The following is a 20,040-nucleotide window of genomic DNA, read 5'->3' as shown; positions in this document are numbered from 1 at the left end:
TTTCTTAAAAATACACTTCTTCGAGTATATCAGGTTGTAATCCTTTGTGTATATCTATATATGGATGTCCTTTATTTACTTGCTTTTATTTTCCCCCTCCCCATCTTTTTAACTCCGTCATTTTAAATGTCGGTCCCTATCCCGGGTAAAGGAGGAGGGAAGAGGTGCAACTTTGGTATCCTCTTCTGATATTTCATATCGTTTTTTTTTTTCTGTTTTCAGGAACTTTGGTGTGGACAAGAATGGCGATACAGAAGTTTATCAGTTGTGTTTCTTTCATATATGCAAATCCCATGAGCATGGGATACCGCATGTCTCCTTTTTAATCTCAGGTTTATTACCCATACCTTTTATGATATCTTAAAATATGTCATTTGCTTATTCAGCTGCCATGCATCTGACCGATAATTATTTGTTTTGCAAGGTTTCATGGATTCTAACACCCGAAGCTGGAGATTACCTACTATGGAGAAAGTTGGCAAGTTATATTAATATCAGGTTTGTTCCATTACCTATTATGATCTATTCAAGCTACATCTATTCATTCTTTTCAAGTATGTGTGTTACATGATTTCTGCCAAAAGGTACAACTTACTACCATCGAGTTTTCGGAGTGGAGATGTTTTGGTGGTTAGGTTTGCTGTAATTGAAGGAGATTAATGCAGCTAACCTGACGAGCAAAAAATTCTCCTCTCTAATTTTACTGGTGACTGAACTACTATAATTATTAGTTTCCTTGTTAACATTCGCTACCTCCGGCTGATACACTTACATGCTACAATTCTCTTTTTGTTTTGTGAGGTTTCACTGATGCTAACACCTGAAGCTGGAGAATACCTATTGCAGAGAGTTGACAAGTCATTGTAATCTCAGGTTTGTTTGCTTTACCTATTGTGATCCCTTTGAGTATGTGTTTCACATAATTTCTGCCAAAAGGTACAACTTACCACCGTAATTACAGTTGGTGGGTAAAATCTTGACACATTAGAGTTTCTTGCATTACTTACTGAAAATTTGGTTGACTGATGCTACCTTTATCTTTGTTTTTTTGAGAATTCATTGATGCGAACACCTGAAGCGGATCAGTCCCACTGTGTGGGGGTCAATAATGAAGCTGGTTAAACAAGCGAGACAGTGTTGGCCTTGCAAAGCTGTACCAAGCGAGGGAAAGAACTTGTACCAAGCGAAACATTCTTTTCTCTACTTCTATTAATTGGTGAGTAAAGTCTTGCTATATCAGTGCATTGTTTGATGCCATCTTAATTTAACATATGAAACCATGTATATAAATTCCCAGTGACAAGTCTGTCAAATAATATACACTTTTGTTGCTTAGGTTGCCATGTTCATATAAAAACAGTGAGAATGTATGCATTAGAAACTTTCTTATATTAGAAACTGCTGAGACACACAACCTTGTCATTTTCTTATAACATCGGGAACCATGTATGTTTTTTTGCCTCAAGCAGTTGTTTCACTCACATATACTTAGGTATCTGAATGAATGATGAGACAAATCTTGGTTCAATTGGTTGGTCTATAATGAGAATGTATGTATTGCAAAATGACAATGAACATGTAAGTGAATTGCCGAAATTACTGAATGAATCTTTCTCTCCTACGAGAGTTGATTCTAATTTGAGTTTCTGTTTCATTTTTGTTGTTTTGTCAGGATACTGGAGTCGATGGCAATAGCTGATGCCATGAGCTGGTTAAGGCTACTATGATGTCAAAGGACGACTTCTTTTGGCTGATCATGAACAACTTTTTTCCAGCTAAGGTATAATGCAGAACAACAATTTTATGTTTAGAAACTGCTGAAAAACACAACCCTGGTCATTTGATTATAACCATATAGGGAACCATGTATTTTTTTTAGGCTTAAGCAGTTCTTTCAATATAAGTATGTCAATTGTATATACTTGTGTATGTGAATTAATTAGGAGACAAATTAACCTTGGTTCAATTGGTTGTTGTATGGATTTGTGAATGAATGAATTTCTTGTGCTGCTAGAATGATAATGTATATATTGTGGAATGAGAAGTGAATTATGGGTTTCAAATTCAATATTGCAGGTTCATAAATGAATTGAAATGAAGCTTCAGAAACTAATTGTATTGCAGCTCCAGAAATGGGCATTGCATTGTAGGGTCCAATTATGAGAGCTTATTTATAACAGTAAAAAACGTTATAAAATCTGTTAGTAATTAGCACACCTGGAAAATTCATTACTGTTACAATGAATTGTCAACGTTTAAAGCCGTTAGTCTATATGTTACAAGCGATAGACACGTGGCAGACGGCAAACTTTACAGTCAACTTTTACGAAACGAATCGTTACAGCAAGCTGTTATATCCAAAATGTTACAGTCAATCATCAACGTTTGAAGCCGTTACTTTAAGCGTTAGAATATATTGACACGTGTCGTAGGCAGCCGTTACACTGAGCTACCACGGTTGTGAATCGTTATAATAACTGTTAAACCCAATCGGTTACAATCAACCAAACGACGACTAAAACCGTTGTTGTATCTGTTACAAGGAAGGACAGGTGGCAATAAGTCAACCGTTACACACAAAGTCGCCGTTACAGTATCTGTTACACCGAACTGTTACAGACCAACCGTTACGATCTGCACAATAACGACCATCCGTTACAGCAAAGTGACATCAGATAAATCTTGTGCTGACTAGATAATCACTGGTATATTTATTCCAACGAATGAAACCGTTATTTAATAAAAATTTATTGTAACGAAATTAAACGTTGATAAAATATAGTAACACTAATAATAACGGCACCCTTCCAACGTTTTTTCAATGTTACAATATATAGATTGTTTTTTCAACGTTACAAATTCCCTGATTTCGTGTAGTGATTGTTGAGACTTATGATTGGGGTACTCCTGCTTTGGGTAATTTGTATAAATGGCTTGATATTTGGAGTACTTGCGAGAAAAAAGATATGGGTGGTGTTAGAGCACTGCTCGGTCAAGCGTTGCTATCTCAAGCTTGTTTGTCAAGTTTAGTTGCCAAAACTATAAGTCTTGATTTCTAGTCTACTTATAGCTAAGTGTACCGTACTGTAATGATGTACAACAACAGGTAATTGATCAACTAGAACCAGCAGCAAGCTGCTTTCTCTCTACAAGCAGAGCCTAACCTTCAAAATTGAAAGAAAATTGGTTTTTCATTAATGAAATTAGGGTCTTACAATGATTGGGTATTTAACTCACCAATCTGAGAAGAAGAAATCAACGGCTCTGATTACATCAATGAAGAAAAAGAGAAATAAAACGATACTCGAGGAAACAAAATTATTACATAGCTGAAACTCGTGTCCACTCTAGCTAGCTCGGTGAGTCATAATTCCTGGCTCATTCAAGTGACTCGGTTCACAGTCATGGGAACATGACACTAAGTCTCGGACTAAGATAGAAAGTGTAGTTGAGCTCTAGACTCCACGTCGTTCATCATGCAAAGATGAAGAACTGCTCAAGTAACTGATGGAACTTCATCGACTAAAAGGTATATGGAGACTTGAACTTATCTATCACTCAAAAGTCTATCTACTTTATCTCTTATCTTTGGAAAAAAGTCGTATTGTTATATAGACTTCGATTATGCACATTTACTATTTCGAGCCGAGTTTATCTCGCTTATCTATTTCTTTGAAATATATGTCGGTAAGCTTTCGCTTTGACCAAGTTCATCTTTACAAGTGACGAAAGTCATGTTGATTGTTCCAGTCTCTTGAAAATCACTTTGATGAAAAATGGAGTGTGAATAACCTCTATATAACATCCTCTAAGAATATTTCAATGATTGAAATGAGAGTTTAGAATATGTAACCATCTTTGGATATAAGCATATAGTGTGTTCTCATATTAGTGTATAAGTCCAAAACCAGGAACCAAATGTATGCATACTTGTCTGTGTACTAAAGGGTTGATGGAGACTGGTTTAAGTATGCGTACCCGCGGACGTTCACGACCGTGAATTTCTGCTGAATTTGGAATTAAAAACCAACTCAATCCGGTTACCAAAGTATGTGTAACCGTACGCATACTGGCGGAAAGTTCACGTCCGTGAACTTCTGTTGAGTTTGAAACCAAAACAAACTCAAATCCGGTTACTTAAGTACGCATACCCGTACGCATACTTAAGTGTGTTACTTTCTAAAATTGGTTTTTTCATGAACTAAAACATTTATATAATAAGGAATGCAATTTGCAAACTGTGGCTATAATGTTCATGAATAGATTCGACTGAATCAAAACCGATTTTGCTTCGATTGTGTCTTGTATACTTCTATAAGATCTAAGAAATTGAATAACTCTCTAACTAGTTCTTTTGAGTCATTTGTACTAGTTATGGTTAAGATGAATATGATTGATACGAAAGTGCTCATATGGCTAACTATTTGGTTAACTACTGTTGGACCAACTAGGTGTACACGTTTAGGTACGATTATTTCATTTGTGTATAACAAGATAAGATTCGATATAAAGATTGAAAGATATTAGTATCTAATCAGGTTTTCATCTAACGGTGAATAATGAATACTTTGTTATCAAGGTAGCACTGATTGCAAACCCTGATTTGAAGACTATATAAAGGAGAACTCTAGCAACTAGGAAACCTAATCCCCACACCTCCTGTGTGATACTAGTTGTATAAGCTAGAGTCGATTCTCCTTTAACCTTAGGTTTTTATCGAGACCATGTAGGTTAACGACTTGAAGACTTCATTGGGATTGTGAAGCCAGAAACGAACTATTTTCTCTGTAGTTGCGTGATCTGATCTTGTTGTTTATATCGTATTGAGCACAATTGTAAAATTGGCTCGAGATTAATTTCTCCGATAGGCAAGATAGAAAAGTAGTCACAAGCACCTTTGTCTCATCGTTTGTGATTCCGCAATATCTTGTTTCGCTAGTCGATTAAGGTTATTGTGAGGTGATTGATATGTATAGGTTGTTCTGCGGGAATATAAGTCAGGTATATCAATTGGTTCCTGTTTACCTTGATTTATCGAAAGACGGAACAAGACTCGTATGTATTTCTGTGGGAGACAGATTTATCTATTCCTGTAGATTTTTCTATGTGATACAGATCTGTTTATTAAATTCTTTGACTTTGGGTCGTAGCAACTCTTAGTTTTGGGTGTGATCATCTAAGGGAATCAAGTACGTAGTATCCTGTTGGGATCATCCACGTAAGGAGCGCAACTGTACCTTGGATCAATGTGAGATTGATTGGGGTTCAACTACAGTCCAGACTGAAGTTAGTTTGTAGTATGCTAGTGTCTGTAGCGGCTTAATATAGTGAGTGTTCAATCTGGACTAGATGCCGAGGTTTTTCTGCATTTGCGGTTTCCTCGTTAACAAAATTTCTGGTGTCTGTGTTATTTCTTTTCCGCATTATAATTTGTTAGATAATTGAAATATCACAGTTTGTGCGTTGAATCGATCAATTGGTAAATCCAACCTTTGGTTGTTTATTGAAATTGATTGATACTTGAACATTGGTCTTTGGTATCGTTCAAGTTAATTAGACTCTCAGATTTCTATTTGCTTGAGTAAGTATTGAATTGAGAAACTGAGATATAACTTCTTGATATACTTTTTATTAAGATTGAGTCTGACTGTCTAGTTGATTCTCTTAAAAGTATATTGGAGTTAGTCCATACAGATTGCTAAGCGAATTATTGGGTGAGGTTTTTAGACCCCCACTTTTTCAATTGGTATCAGAGCAGGCAAACACGTTTAAATACCTTATAAGTCTGTGTTTGTAGCGATCTAACTCTATGGACTGAAATTATATCCCAATAAACGTACCACCAGTCTTCGATGGCTCAAACTACATAGGTGGAAAATCTATATGCCTGCTTTTCTTCAAGCTCGTGATTTTCAAACATGGGTACGTGTTGTTAATGGCTATGATCCTCCGATTAATACAAAAGGCGATGTATCTATACCTAAGGATATTGGTAGATATAGTCCAGAAGAAATCCTTGCTGCAAAGCAAAATTATGACGGCTTAAATGCTATCATACATGCCATTATCCCAGATTTTCAGCATCATGTGACTACGTGCAAAAAGTCTAACGAAGCCTGGGATATCTTAGAAACCGTATTTGTAGGGAATACCTGTGAAAAAGAAGCTAGGCTTCAAAACCTAAATTCTGATTGGGAAAACCTTCGTATGGAAGCTGAAGATTCATTTGATGAGTTTAATCACAGAGTGTCTGAAATTATTAATGCATCTTTTGCATTGGATAAGACTATTCCTGAAAGTATATTGTGATGAAAATTCTCAGATCGCTGCCATCCAGATACGATTCTAAGAAGCATTCCATCGTTGAAGGAAATAATCTCGCAAATCTTTCCATAAATACTCTGGTTGGGAAGCTAAGGATCTTTGATCATGAGTATACATCCAAATCTGGGAAGGATGTTGCTTTCAAAGCACAAAATAACACTACATTACTTGATAAAAGTAAAAGTGTTTGCATCTCTGAAGATGATCTTTCAGAGGCTGATTCATCAGGTGAGGATCTTGATAAGTCAGTCTCGTTGATCACTAGACAGTTTAGGGATCTTCTTTTGAAGAGAAGTAAACGGTTCTCTAGAGATAAATCCAGGTCATCAGTTAAGCCCCATAGTCATGTTCCTCCTAAAAAAAGGGATAATGATGAGACTGATGACGAGGATATGCCTCGGTGCTTCACGTGTAAAGGTTTTGGTCATTTTGCAAATGAATGTCCAAATCGAAACAAATACACTGGGAACAAAGGTCTTGCTGCAACTCTTGATGACATGTCTGACAACTATGATTCTAATGAAGACGAAAAATCAAGTGTTGCACTTCTGTGTGAAAATATTGATTTTGATAATTGTAGCAATACATACATCAATCTTGATATTCTTTCAGAAGAGAACTCAACCAGTCTGGAATAAAAAATTGACCCTTCCGTTGGAAACTCTCTGTCTAATTTTTCAGGTTCTACTGTGTGTCTAGCAGCTTGCACATCTCGGATACCTGAATCTTATTTCAGGTTGACATGCTCATATTGTTCACTCAAGGTTCATGAACTATAAAAGTGTTACAAGTACAAACACAAATTGAGACATGTCAACAAACTTCAACGAAGAGCAAATCGATTAGCAAACAAGCTTAAACTTGTTCAAAAGACCGCATAGGTATGTAAGATTTTATCTTCGTCAAAGAAGTTAGTTTCCAAGAATAATAAAAAACCATTGGAAAGAAAGCTATGGTCTAAAAACTATGAGAAATAGGGTTATGAATTCTGATAAAAAAAGATGTGATGGACAAATTATTGTTCATCCCAGCACAACTTAAATTGTGTTGGTTAGTGCATCTTGTCTCATGTACCTGATTAAAAGAGACAAGATTCTGCACATCTCAGTCTTTTTGAAAAATAAAAATGGTTTTAAATTTGTTTTCTTTTCTTCTTGAGCTTTGCCTGTTTTGCAAGATTGGAATTTTTCCATATCTAATTGATATTGGAAAGGTTTTCCCTGGTTAATCAATAAAAAGAGGGTTAAAATTGACAATTCAACCTTTTATAGGGTATGAGTTGTGCGTACGTGAATCCTTTGAAGTGTATAAAGGTTCCGTAACCCTACATTATTTTTCCTTCCCTGAAACTCATTTCACTTAAGACTGCTTGTTGAAGTGTGATTTCTTCTCACAAATCCATGCGCTTATGGATACCCCAAGCATCATGTCTTCTGATGGAAAAGATGTTAATATGATTGTTAATCCATCAATCACGAAGGAAAAAGAAATATCTCTGTTACCTACAACTTTGAAAAGAAAAATAAGGAATGTGAGGAAGCCAAGAGCCGTTCCTTCAAATTCTCAGAAGTTTTCTGATGTTCTTGAAGAGTTGAAGGAGACAAGAAAGGAGATTCAACAAATAAAGGCTTGTGTTTTGAGAACTCTTGAAATTCAGAAGGCCATGGTTCGACATCTTCAGCCTAGAAGGTTTGTTGTAATTGACTCCTTTCTTGACGAACCATATGTTCTCATGGATGTTGACGACAATGAGTTCGGGGATGATAAAGAATTATTCAGAGGTCTCAATGTCTAGGAAATCTTCTTATGAGAATTTTATTCTTGTGTTTTAGGAAGAATAACTAGAGTTTGGAATAGCCATTATTGTGATTTACACATAGCTACGTCTAACGTTTTTCATCTTCAATGTTTTTAAATTTATTTGTTTAAATTATAAAGTTTGCTTGGAAGATGATTTTTGCAGTATTAATCTTTATGATTTTATATATTGCAAATTGTTATGCGATATGTGTGTTTGCGTCCGTGAACTATGATTGTCCCATACTTGGTCAAAAGTGAAGTCTGTCATATGTCGACATGCAAGTATTGATAAAGATAAAATTAACTTTTGACTTACAAAAGTTAAAGCCTTTTATGTCATTATGCAAATATTGATGGAAGAAAGGATGAACTTTTGTTTACAAGGATTATGTCTATTGTATGTCATTGTGCAAATAGTGATGGAAAATAGAATGAATCTTTGTTTATTCCGCAGTATTGATCTTCCCTGATCCATATTTTATGTATATACTGTGCGGCTCTGTAAGTTCTCTTATGTTGAGCATTTCCGATTAAACTAATCATGGTTTCTCTTGTGGTTAATTTAATTGAGTTTTTTATTTTGATACAAATTCATATTCTTATGTGATTTGTTGTTGTCCAAAGAAATCCTTCTTTTCTTATGAAAGTAAGTTCGTTCTTATTGTTCTTTCGGGAATGACATTTTATGGGGAGAGTTCTTAATTGAACTTGTGCTTAATTCCCAAATCTTTATGGGGAGTGCGGCTGTGGAATATTGTAGGGGTTATCTTGTATTTTTGTAAACTCCTTGATGAAGCATTTAGTTTCGGCTATATGATTGCATCTAAAAAGTTGATATGTGCTTTCTTTTGGTCATGAAATTTCTCTATGGAAATTTCGTTAGGATCCCACTAGTTTTCGTACATTTGCCAATTTTATTGACAAAAAGGGGGAGAATTAATGTGTAGTTCACACTACAAATACATATGGTTTTCAGATCATTATGTAAGGAGGAGTGGTTTCCATGTGAGGTGGAGTATTGACTAAGGGGGAGAGATACATATCACCATAGTATTGTTGTCTAAGTTGTGATACAATTGAACTTTGATGATGTGTAATGATACTATGATATTGTGTACCAATGATTGGGAGATTTTGTTTTCTCATTGTTATGGCTAAGGATCTTCAACAACGATGATGTTGCATTGAGAATCTTTGGAATCATTGGAGTACTTGGAAGTGACGAAGATTTCGAGTAACGTTGAAGAACCAAGGAGATCATGCATGTGGAAGAGAAGCTGCAAAGTTTATTTATTTTGTATTCCATATGTATTGATAGTTTTTCACGAAAATTGACAAAGGGGAAGATTGTTTGAGCACTGCTCGGTCGAACTCGCAAGCGTTTCTATCTCAAGTCTGTTTTTGAAGTTTAGTTTCCAAAACTATAAGTCTTGATTTCTAGTCTACTTATAGCTAAGTTTCGGACTAGGATAGAAAGTGTATTTGAGCTCTAGACTCCACGACGTTCATCATGCAAAGACGAAGAACTACTCAAGGAACTGGTAGAACTTCATCGACTAAAAGGTATGTGGAGACTCAAATTTATCTATCACTCAAAAGTCTATCTACTCTATCTCCTATGTTGATACAAAAGTCGTAATTTGCTATATAGACTTCGATTATGCACATTTGCTATTTCGAACCGAGTTTATCTCGCTTATCTATTTCTAGAAACATGTGTCGGTAAGCTTTCGCTTTGTCCAAGTTCATCTTTACAAGTGACGAAAGTCATGTTGATTGTTTCAATCTCTTGAAAATCGCTTTGATGAAAAATGGAGTGTGAATAACCTCTATATAACATCCTCTAAGAGTGTTTCAATGATTGAAATGAGAGTTTAGAATATGTAACCACCTTTGGATATAAGAATATAGTGTGTTCGCACATTAGTGTATAAGTCCAAAAGCGGGAACAAAATGTATGCATACTTGTGTGTGTACTAAATGGTTGATGGAGACTGGGTAAGTATGCGTACGGGAGGAAGTTCACGACCGTGAATTTCTGCTGAGTTCGGAATTCAAAACCAACTCAATATGGTTACCAAAGTATGCGTACACGTACGCATACTGGTAGAAAGTTTACGTCCGTGAATTTCTTTTGAGTTTGAAAACCAAAACAAACTCAAATACGGTTACTTAAGTACGAATAACCGTATGCATACTTAAGTGTGTTACTTTCTAAATTGGTTTGTTCATGAACTAAAACATTTATATAATAAGGAATGCAATTTTCAAACCGTGGCTATAATGTTCATGAATCGATTCGAGTGAATCAAAACCGATTTTGCTTCGATTGCGTCTTGTATACTTCTATTAGATCTAAGCAATTGAGCAACTCTCTAACTAGTTCTTTTGAGTCATTTGAACTAGTTATGGTGAAGAATAATATGGTTAATATGAAATTGCTCATATGGCTAACCATTTGGTTAATTACTAAACCAACTAGGTGTACACGTTTAGGTACGGTTACACAAACCTAAATGAACGTGCATTTCATTTGTGTATAACAAGTTAATATTCGATATAACGGTTGAAATATATTAGCTTGAATCTAATCAGGTTTTCATCTAACGGTGAATATTGAATGCTTTGTTACCAAGGTAGCATTGATTGCAAATCCTGATTTGAAGACTATATAAAGGAGAACTCTAGCAACTGGGAAACCTAATCCCCACACCTCCTGTGTGAAACTAGTTGTATAACGACTTGAACCTTAGGTTTCTATCCAGACCCTGTAGTTAACGACTTGAAGACTTCATTGGGATTGTGAAGCCAGACCCAACTATTTTCCCTGTAGTTACGTGATCTGATCTTGCTGTTTCTATCGTATTGAGTACAATTGTAAAATTGGCTCGAGATTAATTTCTCGGATAGGCAAGATAGAGAAGTTGTCACAAAGATCTTCGTATCATCGTTTGTGATTCCACTATATCGTGTTTCACTAGTCGATTAAGATTATTGTGAGGTGATTGATATTTCTAGGCTATTCATCGGGAATATAAGTGTGGTATATCAATTGGTTCTTGTTCACCTTGATTTATTAAAAGCCGAAACAAAACTCGTATGTATTTCTATGGGAGACAGATTTACCTATTCATGTAGACTTTTCTGTGCGATACGGATTTGTTTATTAAAGTCTTCGACTTTGGGTCGTAACAACTCTTAGTTGTGGGTGAGATCATCTAAGAGAATCTAGTGCGTAGTATCCTGCTGGGATCAGAGACGTAAGGATCGCAACTGTACCTTGGATCAATGTGATTGATTTGGGTTCAACTACAGTCCAGAGCGAACTTAGTTTGTAGTAGGCTAGTGTCTGTAGCGGCTTAATACAATGTGTGTTCAATCTGGACTAGTTCCCGGGGTTTTTCTGCATTTGTGGTTTCCTCGTTAACAAAACTTCTGGTGTCTGTGTTATTTCTTTTCCGCGTTATATTTTGTTATATAATTGAAATATCACACGTTGTGCGTTGAATAGATCAATTGGTAAATCCAACCTTTGGTTGTTGATTTAAATTGATTGATACTTGAACATTGGTCTTTGGTACCGTTCAAGTTAATTTCTCTTATATTCAATTAGACTCGCAGATTTCTATTTGCTTGAGTAAGTATTGAATTGAGAAATTGAGATATAACTCCTTGATATACTTTTTATTGAGATTGAGTCTGACTGTCTAGTTGATTCTGTTAAAAGTATATTGGAGTTAGTCCATACAGATTGCTAAGCGAATTACTGGGTGAGGTTGTTAGACCCCCACCTTTTCAGGTGGGATGTGGATGATTTTAGAATACTAGTAATATTATTACTTTCGTAAATGTCAACCAGCTTTGAAGGATACCTTAGGGAATTAATGATGACTTTGATTGCCACCATGTGAATCGAACATAGATGCTAGGTTCCATAGAGATATTCACAAACATTTAATCATTGATTCTTGAGCTCAGATTGATATGAGAACCTATGATGCGATAATTTAGCACCGTGGAAGCTAGATGATGAGCACATTGATCCATTGGATTCTTAAACTGCTTTAGAATTATCCAAAAAGAGATAATTGTTTTTAAGGATGTTGAACATGGAACAAGAGTATCTGCATACTTGGCTGAGAGATATATGAGACAACTAATTGGGAAATTGTAATTCCATGTGACCCTCCAAAGTTGGATGAGGTTTATGTAGAACGATAGGTGGAAGAACACAATACGGAGATTGCTGGAGATACGAAGGAAGAAAGAGACGCGAAATAGACGATAATCAACAAGAGATTAAGAAAAGATAAAAGAGAATTCGTGTTAAACGAGTAATAAGATTTTTAATAATTTGATTAATAAAAGATTATATCTAGAGAGAATCCATATGTCTGTTTATATAGGCTTCTACTAGGTACCTAAAATACTAGCATTCTAAATAAAGAAAATACTAATTAAGGAAATAATAATAACTTGTAAACTAAGAAAGATGTCCTACATCAGTCCCCCATTCTTAAAAAAACTTTTCCTCGAGTATCATCACAAAACATAAGTATATTTATCGATGAAGTAAATGCGGTGCTTCTTTTATTATCCAACTAGTGATACCGCATGTGTGATGTATATGCTTGAATTTGATTCTTCAAACAACACCTATCTAGCATTAATTCCATACGTCAAACACCTCATGATAATCTCATAGAGATATCGTGTATGTGATTTTGTTGAGCCAGCTCCAAAATCTAGAATGTATATTTTCGTTCGTATCTAGTCCGTAATTTTTGAACCATTAACTCTTGCGCTCTAAACTCTGTTTATTTGAGCTAAGAATATGTTCAATATTATGTTGACACAAGTATGATTTTCGTGAGGATAAGTAACTAATAGTTAGTATATTTAAGATATAAAAGGTTGTCACAATTTGTGTATTTCATGGCTCACGGACGACAAGTTTATACTAAAGTCGCACCGGTTCTCGGACCCTCTTAAGGATGGTCATTTCTCTTATTTAGGGTTACTTCCATATTTTGTTTTTCTTGAGGAAATATGATCAATGGCTCCTGTAATTAGAGGTATGACCAAAAAGGATGCAGCAAAATCCGTTAATGTTCACCCTTGTGAAGGAATCAAATCATCACGGATCAGAAATGAAAAATCGCCCGGAAAAGAAAAAGGTTATACCTCAACTTGTCTTTTATCTATATATCATCAGGATAATGATTTCAAGGCTGTAGTGAAAAACTTTGTGTCTAAGACGAATGATTTAAAATCTCAAAGAAATCTCTCCTTGGATAAATAACTCACTATGAACACATATTGGCTCAGTCAAAAGCTACCCTGTTTGAACTGAGAACAAAACTTAGTGGCTTAACTGACATTTTTGAAGACTTGTGAAAAGACAAGGGTACCCAAATACACCATAATCTTTAAATTATCCACCTATAAGTCCTCTTACCGAAAGTGGTTGTCTATGGACAAAGTCGAGACAATACGACAAATCGGTATTCACACTTTGTGTGATCGCCTGCATAAATATGAGATCGAGACAATACAACACTCAAAGTGTGATTACTTGATAATAGGTTCAGACTTAACCAAACTCTATAGGATCACTATCAAGTAAAGCGGAGTTAACGTTTGTGTAATTTACTTTAAATTATAATAACAACAATTATAATTGCGGAAAAGGAAAGTAAATGACACAACAAGATTTTGTTAACGAGGAAACCGCAAATGTATAAAAACCCCGGGACCTAGTCTAAAATTGAATACTCTCAGATTTAAGCCGTTATACAAAATATAAACCAACTTCGTATAGTTGAGACCAAACAACTAACCCTAATTCACTTAGTTTCTTCACTATCCCTACGCTTCTGACTTTCAATGAGTGCACGCACTGGAACAATTCCTTTGGATCGTATTCCAAACAATAAAGGAACAACAAATCTGTTTGGTAACAACTCTATTGATTCTTTAAGATAAAGATATCTCAAGTCATATGCAAAGGCTCTTACGTTTAAAGTTGTTATCAAGAGGATCTTCAGCAACAACGATGCTGAGTTGAACACGTTCATAATCATTGCAACTTGAAGTAACGAAGAATTCAAGGAATTGGAGAACCAGGGAAATCAAGCATGATAGATTCTGGAGTTTTGAAGCTTTATTTTTTAACCCACAAGTATTGATAGTTTTGTCATTAAAATTGACAAAGGGGGAGATTGTTAGAGCATTGCTCGGTCGAACTCACAAGTGTTGTTATCTCAAGCTTGTTGTCAAATTTAGTTGATCAAAACCATATCTTGATTTCTAGTCTACATTTAGTCAAGTCCCGGATTAGGATATAAGTGTGTAGTTGAGTATCGGAAATCACTGCGTTCTACCGTTTGAAGTCGGAGATCAACATGAGCTCTAGATAAATTCTTCAACAAAAGGTAAGTGAAGACTGAACCACCTATTTCTCAAGTTTTCACCTCTCTATCTATGAGACATGTCGCATGACTAAATTAAACATTACATGCATAATAGAAATTTCAAGTCAAGTTTATCTTGATTAATCGTTCTCGAAATATGCCAAGCTTAAGAACATTTGTTCATACTTGATGAATTTGGTTAAGGATAATTTATTGTTTATGACCTAAATTATGATTCAAGATTTAATCATTTAAAAAATAGCATGGAACAGTGAATATATGTCATTGATGTTTTCTGGGAATGTTTCAAATCGATTATTAGATAGATGTAGAACTATTATAAAATTTGGATACATGATAATATGCATACCAGTTCACATACTGGGAGAACTGTTATAAGTCTGGAGCCGCAATACATGTACCCAGTACACATACCGGCGTAGCTATAGCTCGATAACGACTTTTTGGTACGCATACCTGGTATCCATACCATAAAAAGTATGTTGACTCGTGAAACAGGAAGGTATGCATACCTAGTATACAAACCGAAAAAATCTGTTGGCTTCAAAACCGAAAAGGTATGCATACCTAGTATGAAAACCATAAAAGATCTGTATGTTTCTGAACCTGTTTTTGTCTTAAGAGTATACCCAGTACACGTACTATGACAAATATATTCACGAACAGGTGTAGTACACGTACTTACCCTGTCGAATATTTTCAGATACATTAGAATTATATCTATGAGATAATCGACATTTGAATAAATCTTTAAAAATACTATCTAGACATAATTGATCACATTTGTGACTCAAGATTAAAGTCTTAAAGCATTATATGAAAATGGTTAAGCTTATCATTCAATTGGCTAGTTTCGGCTAACTGTTTATGAACAAGTCATCATGCACGGTTCAGTTACGGTTTACCCTAACCAAAGTTTATATTTTTTTATATTAATCTCAAGTCAAGTTTTTCATCTAACGTTGATTATTGATTGGTTGATTGTAAAGCTACCTTAGCTTAAATCTAAAGCAACCTTAGCTTAAATCTAAAGCAACCTTGATCTTGAAAGTTTATATAAGGAGAATCTCAAACAACTGGGATCATTGAACCCCTGACACTATTTTTGTGTGTCCTACTTGTAAACTAGAGTCATATTCTCCTCCAAACCCTTTTAGGGTTTAGCGACTAAAAAGACTTCACCTAGGGATTCGTGAAGCCAGGTCCAAACTATCTTTATCTTGATAGTTCGTGTATCCTGATCTTGTTTTGATTGTTGAGCCTTTAGCTCTAACGAACAAGATAGATAAAAGTCATAACGTCTTCGTCTAAAACTTTGTGATTCCACAAGTTTATACTTGTGAGGTGAATAATAATCTAGAGTGCTCTTCGGGAGTCATAAGACCGGATTTTGAGGTTTGATAGACTTTGTCTATTGCAATCTATTTCCTACCTCATCTTGATCTTTGATCAGAATGGAAATCATATATAGGCTTGTCTGTGGGAGGCAGATGGGTTTTAAGTATTCAATTGAGATGAAGCAACTCTTAGGCTGTAAAGGACGTCATATAAGGGAATCAATTGCGTGGAGTCCTACTGAGATTCAAAAGGCGTAAGAAGCGTGACTATAACTGAATCAATGTGATGGTAGATTCAGTCTCAAATAAATTCTAGTTCGAAGTTCTGATGGTAGTCTAAAGTCCGTAGCGGCTTAATACGGTTTGGTATTCAAATCTGGACTAGGTCCCGGGGTTTTTCTGCATTTGTGGTATCCTCGTTAACAAAATTTCTGGTGTTTATATTGTTTATTTCCCGCATTATATTGTTTATCTTTATAATTAAAATATCACAGGTTGTACGCTAAAATAAATTAAAGTAGATAAGTCCATCACAAATGTTGGATACGACTTGATTGATCTTGGATATTGATCTTTGGAATCGTCCAAGTACTCTCACATAATAATCAGGTTCACAGACTTGCCTTTGTTTACATTCTGATTGTGATGTATAGAGATATAAGCTCATCTTATAATTCCTGATGGAGATTCATTAAGTTGTAACTCTCGGGACCGTAATTAAGTTTAGTCCATACAGGTTACCTAAGAAAAAGTTGGTGGTGTATTTTGGTACCCCCTCGTTTTCAACGTCGACATTCAAATAAAAATCATCATTGTTAATAAAAACCGTAAGAGCAACTAGACCTTGCAGTTGTATATCACCAAGTACAAAAACTTTGCGATCATTGTCCATATAGCTCAAACTTATAGTATCAGGATATAAAGACCTCCATTGTTTAAATTCAAAATGCTTCAAGTCATCTAAGGTGTTCTGTGTACTAACATGAAAAGGCGTCGAGTGCTCACCATGATTTAAAATAGCATAAACAACCTTCTTAGACATGGTTGATACCCGTACATACAAAAAACATATGTATAAAACTGAAAAATACACATGCTATAAAAAGATATCAGTTACTCTATCAATTAATCATCATGAACAAAATTCAAAGCCTTATGAAAACACACAAAGCGTTATGCAAACACACACACACACACACACACACACATATATATATATATATATATATATATATATATATATATGAAGACATCTAAAAATCATTACATCTGAAAAAGATCTAAAAATCACCAACACAAAGAGATTTAAATAAAAAAAAATTATGAATCAACTAGCAAAGAGATTTAAAATAAAAAAATATTTGAATAACATTTTAATACATGAGAGAGATAATAATATTTGAAGCTTCAAATCAAATTTGTAGATTTGAATAAACTAAAACGTATACAGTGTACAAGAAAGTACATATTCTATATAATAAAAAATAAATAGAATCAATTAATCGAAGATCAAAGATTCAGAGTCTTATTTAGAACACATAGATGAATAAATCAAGATTCTACAATCAAATATCGGTTCGATTTCATATCATGTATCAAAAAAAAAACTCAAAATCAACAATCAATAATCAAAATCGTTTCACGAGAATTAAAACCTAAAAAATAACAAAATCAAATCAAGATCAATAATCAAATAATATGTTACACATCATATTCATATTATCTATTCAAAAAAACTCAAATTCATAAAGAAATCGAACGACTAACCAAAGGAGAACAAGCAATTAAAGATGGAAAACTAACTTGAGATTGAAATTTGTTGAAGAACCAATTTAATCCTCCAAAATCTCTCTTTATCTGTTTAATCGCCTCCAAAAATTCTCTCTGCCTCGCTCTTTCTCTCAATCTTTTCTGAATTCAAATCTCATATAAAAAATAAACTCAATTCAAAGACCTAGTTTACATATGGAATTGCTAGATAGTTATTTCTAGAGCACGGGCTCAGATTCACCGTAGAAGTTTAGTTGCACTAAGAAAACGTCTGAAGTTTCAGAATATGTTTTTCTTTTTGTTATCATTCTTAAATTTAAGTTGGGTTTAATTATTTCTAATACGAACTTAAAGAAATAAAAATCAGGAAAAGAGTTTTTACATTTAAGCTGTAAAAAATTGATCTTATTATTTTATTTTATTTTCTGAATCAAGATTGATCTTATTGGCTTTCCGTTTGTAGTACTAATTTAGTTTTGAATAGTTTTACTATTGTATTGCATGCGCTATAGTTTATTTTCTACGAATATACAGAGGATACGGAAAACCAAACAACTCCTAAAATCACTTCAATCCTACTAACTGCTAATAAGTCAAAGGGTGACAGAACAGTCCTCATCAGGTTCAAAAAAGACTGATTAGATGGATCAAGAAATGCAACATCAATTATTCAAATTAAAGATCAGTTAATCAAACAGTATCCTTTCTCAAACAAACCATAATTTTAGAAATATGATCGCTTTAAGTGCAGAAAATATAAAGGTGATGATATCTTGATTTTTTTATTTACTGTAATGTAATATTTATCTACAAAGGGAAAATCTTTCACCCACTGACTAACCCCCTAGTTTTCAAAAGCACTACCATCAAAATCAACCCTAATTTTCAAAATCAATCAACCCTGGTTTACATCAACTGATGATTAAAACTTTATAGAAGGAGCCGACATATAGTTAAACCTAAAAAAATAGGTCAGTCCTTGTTAAAGGATGTAATCCGAAAATGTTTCATGAGCGTGAGGGAGAGTTTTGTTTACTTAATGTCGACTGCCTGTGCTCTTCCGTGATATACACTACTTGCTTCATGGTCTCGGTATCTATGATTTCTTTATTCTAATCATCGTTGACCTATAAAATAAATTGAGGAAGGAAATTATGATTTGATAAAATTGAGATTAAGAAAGCCGTGAGGGAAAGTAGCTTCTGGCGCAAGTTTCATTAATTTAGGTTTCAAGTGGTGCGGTGGTGCGGAAAATATGAAATATTAGTGGTGCGAATAAACAGGATGATCCAATCGGTCGAAATAAATTCCGGTGGGGCCAGAAATTCTAAGAAAAAAACTTTGTTCAACTTTCAACCACAGCAGAAGAAATTCACCTGAAATCATCATATTATTATTATTACTAAATTAATGGGAATCACTGAATTGTTTAGACTCTGGACTAACTCGTCTAGAATTTGGATAAAACTATAAAGTGAAAACTACAGGGGAACCCATTCTCCCAGATCTTTTTACTGTGAAACCCACGCTCCCAAAAATAAAGGCGCGCGCCCATTTTCTGGAAGAAAATTATTCTCAGACCCATAATTTATAAAATTCGGTTGTCGTTCTTTTTTCTTCTTCATCATCTTCAATTCTTCTTAACTCAGATAAGGAAATCGAAGAATTTAGACAACGAAGATTCGAGGGAGAGTTTGCTACTATGATTTTGGTTGAATCAAAGAAGAAACTGAGATTGGGTTTTTTTCAATCAGATGGAAGGTTGTTGTTCAAGAAGAGGAAAGGGGATCTGTGAGATTTTGAAATCAAAGCAGATGAGAAGAAATTACTGATTTTGAATTGCGAAAAATGGGTTGTAGTCTGTGTGTTGCTTGGAAAGGAAGAGGAATTCGAAGGCGGGTCTGTGATGTTGAGAAGATTTAAGAACTTGGGTTTGTCTTTGATTCCAAGATGGCAGCAGATGGTCTCGAAATTGTGATGTGAGTTCAACACAGGAAGATGCAGAAATTGGTTGGTCGATTCAGAAGTTTGACAGTGGTTCCGTCGTCGTATGTGAAGGTATCAATAGAAGGTATAAGAGATGGAAGTTTTGGCCGATGGAGATAAGGAAGAAAACGAGTTGCTGCCATCGATTTGGGTGAGTAATGGAGGAGGTTAAGACAAGGAATGTGAAGCGGAGAAGAAAATGAAGATGTGTTTTTATCGAATTTGGCTTCACAACAAGGATTGATAGTGAACAGTTTCAGAAGTTATATCAGCCAGGGAAGAGAGACAAGTTGTTGTTGTTGTTAACTTCAGTGAATAAAGTGCATTTTGATAATGTCTGAGGTTTATGTGAATGTTTAGGACAGTGGGTTTGTCTCTAATCCACTTTT

The sequence above is a fragment of the Papaver somniferum genome, unplaced genomic scaffold (assembly GCF_003573695.1).
Source record: "Papaver somniferum cultivar HN1 unplaced genomic scaffold, ASM357369v1 unplaced-scaffold_118, whole genome shotgun sequence".
Classification (NCBI taxonomy): Eukaryota; Viridiplantae; Streptophyta; class Magnoliopsida; order Ranunculales; family Papaveraceae; genus Papaver; species Papaver somniferum.
The sequence above is the reverse complement of the archived record's forward strand: the minus strand, read 5'-3'. Positions refer to the sequence as shown.